The following is a 2660-nucleotide window of genomic DNA, read 5'->3' on the forward strand; positions in this document are numbered from 1 at the left end:
AATTGAAAGGGGCCACTTGCATAATTTCCAAGTGTAGTCCCACTTTTACTAAAGGGGAAACAGTGATGCCTTGGGGCTGAGCTTTAAAGGAAGCCATGTGACCTCTTGATAAACCTGGGGTAGACCCTTTCCATAAACATTGAAGAAGAGCAAAGAAGGCACTAACAGAAACCAGAGTAGGCACCCTGGATGTTGGGTCACCTTGGCTAGACAGGGAGCTCAGGCTGTCAATACACAAATGTCCCAAATGTGTGGCTTACTTCATAGAAAAAGTTGAACATACACTAAACATTCTGGAATTTGTATTCTCCTGTCAACAAAACTGTTTATCACAACAAAACATGCAGGTGGATGAATGAGACCTGTAGCTTCCATAATTGAAGCACATGTGAAAATCTGTTTTGAATACAAAATTACATAAGAAGTAATAGCTACATTGAAACTCAGTGTACTAAAAAACAAGTCTTCCAATTACACTTAGTGGAATACAGCAGTTAATTTTTTTTAATTCATTGATTCACATGTGCATACATTGTTTGGGTCATTTTTCCCCCTTGACCCCGAACTCCCACCCTCTCCCCCTCCACCCCTGCTTCTTGGCAGAACCTGTTCTGCACTTATCTCTAATTTTGTTGAAGAGGAGACATAACCATAAGAAAGACAAAGAATTTTTGCTAGTTGAGTTAAGGATAGCTATACAGAGAGATTCCTACTTTTGCTTCAATGTACAAGTTGATTCATCTCTAACTGATCTTTACACTGGTTCCTGATCCCTTCTCATATTGACCTCTGTCACTTTAAGGTTTCTGTATTAGTTCCTCTGTGGGGGGTGGGCATCAAACACTTTCATGTTTTGGGTTTACTACCTATCCTCATACCTGCTGTATGTGCTCTCCCCTTGTCCTGTGATCCAAGTCCAAAAACTTTGCTGTATTTGCCCTAGAAGTCCACATATGAGGGAGAACATACAATTTTTGTTCTTCAAACCTAGTTAACCTCACTCAGAATGTTGTTCTTCAGTTCCATCCATTTACTTGAGTATAAGATTTCATTCTTTTTCATGGCTGAGTAAAATTCCATTGTGTATAAATGCCCCATTTTCTTGATCCACTTATCAGTAGTAGGGCATCTTGGTTGTTCCCATAATTTGGCTATTGGGAAAAGCTCTCCAATAAACATGGGTGTGCAGGTCCTTTGGAGTAACCTGTGTTGCATTCCCTTTGGTATATCACCAGGAGTGGGATTACTGGATCATATGGAAGATCTATGTTTAGATTTGTAAGAAGCCTCCAAATTTTTTTCCAGAGTGGTTGCACTAGCTTGCATTCCCACCAGCAGTGTACAAGTGCTCCTTTCTTCCCACATCCTTAACAACACCTGTTGGTGGTGGTGTTTTTGATGATGGCTATTCTAACAGGGGTGAGGTGGAATCTTAGTGTGGTTTTGACTTACATTTCCTTAATGGCTAGGGATGGTGAACATTTTTTCATGTGCATTTTGCCACTTTGAATTTCTTCTTTTGAGAAAGTTCTGTATAGTTCAGTTTGCCCATTTTATTGGTTCATTGATTTGGGGACAGGTTAGTTTCTTAAGTTCCCTATATATTCTGGTTATTATACTTTGTCTGATGTATACCTGACAAATATTTTCTGCCACCCTGTGGGTAGTATCTTCAGTTTATTTTTTTGTTGTTGTGCAGAATCTTTTTAATTTTATGAGGTCCCATTTGTCCATCCTTTGTCTTAGTTGCGGGGCTGCTGGAGTTCTATTGAGGAATTCCTTGCCTATTCCTATTACTTCCAGAGTGTTTCCTGCTCCTTTCTGTGCTAATTTCAGAGTTTCAGGTCTGATATTAAGGCCTTTGATCCATACTGAGTTGATGCTAGAACCGGGTGATCTAGTTTCAGTTTATTGCATTTGGTTAACAACTTTTCCCAGTAACATATGTTGAAGAGGCTGTCTTTTCTCCATCCTATATTTTGGAAACTTTGTCAAAAATAAGGTGAGTATAGTTGTGTGGTTTCATATCTGGGTCCTCTATTCTGTTCCACTGGTCTTCATGTTTGTTTTTGTGCCAGTACCATGCTTTTACTGCTATTGCTTCGTAATGTAGTTTGAAGTCAGGTATTGTGATACCTGCAGCATTGCTCTTTTTGCTGAGTACCTTGGCTATTCATGGTCTCTTGTGTTTCCAAATGAATTTTAGGGTAGATGTTTCATTCTCTGTGATGAAGGTCATTGGAATTTTGATGGGAATTGCATTAAACTTGTAGATTGCTTTGGTAGTAAAGCCACTGTTACTATGTTGATTCTACCAATCCATGAACATGGGAGATCTTTTCATCTTCTGTAGTCTTCCTCGATCTCTTTCTTCATTGGTTTGTAGTTCTCTGTATAGAAGACATTCACATCCTTTGTTAAATTTACTCATAGGTATATGATTTTTTGAGGCTATTGTAAATGGAATTGTTTCCATATATTCTCTCTCAATTTATTCGTTATTGATGTACAGAAAAGCTAACGATTTTTGTAAGTTGATTTTGTATCCTGCCATCTTGCAAGTCTAGGATTTTTGGGATAGAGGTTTTTGGGTCTTTAAGGTATAGGCTCATATCATCTGCAAACAGGGATATTTTGACAGTTTCTTTATCTATTTGTAT

This window comes from Castor canadensis, chromosome 12 (genome assembly GCF_047511655.1).
Source record: "Castor canadensis chromosome 12, mCasCan1.hap1v2, whole genome shotgun sequence".
Classification (NCBI taxonomy): Eukaryota; Metazoa; Chordata; class Mammalia; order Rodentia; family Castoridae; genus Castor; species Castor canadensis.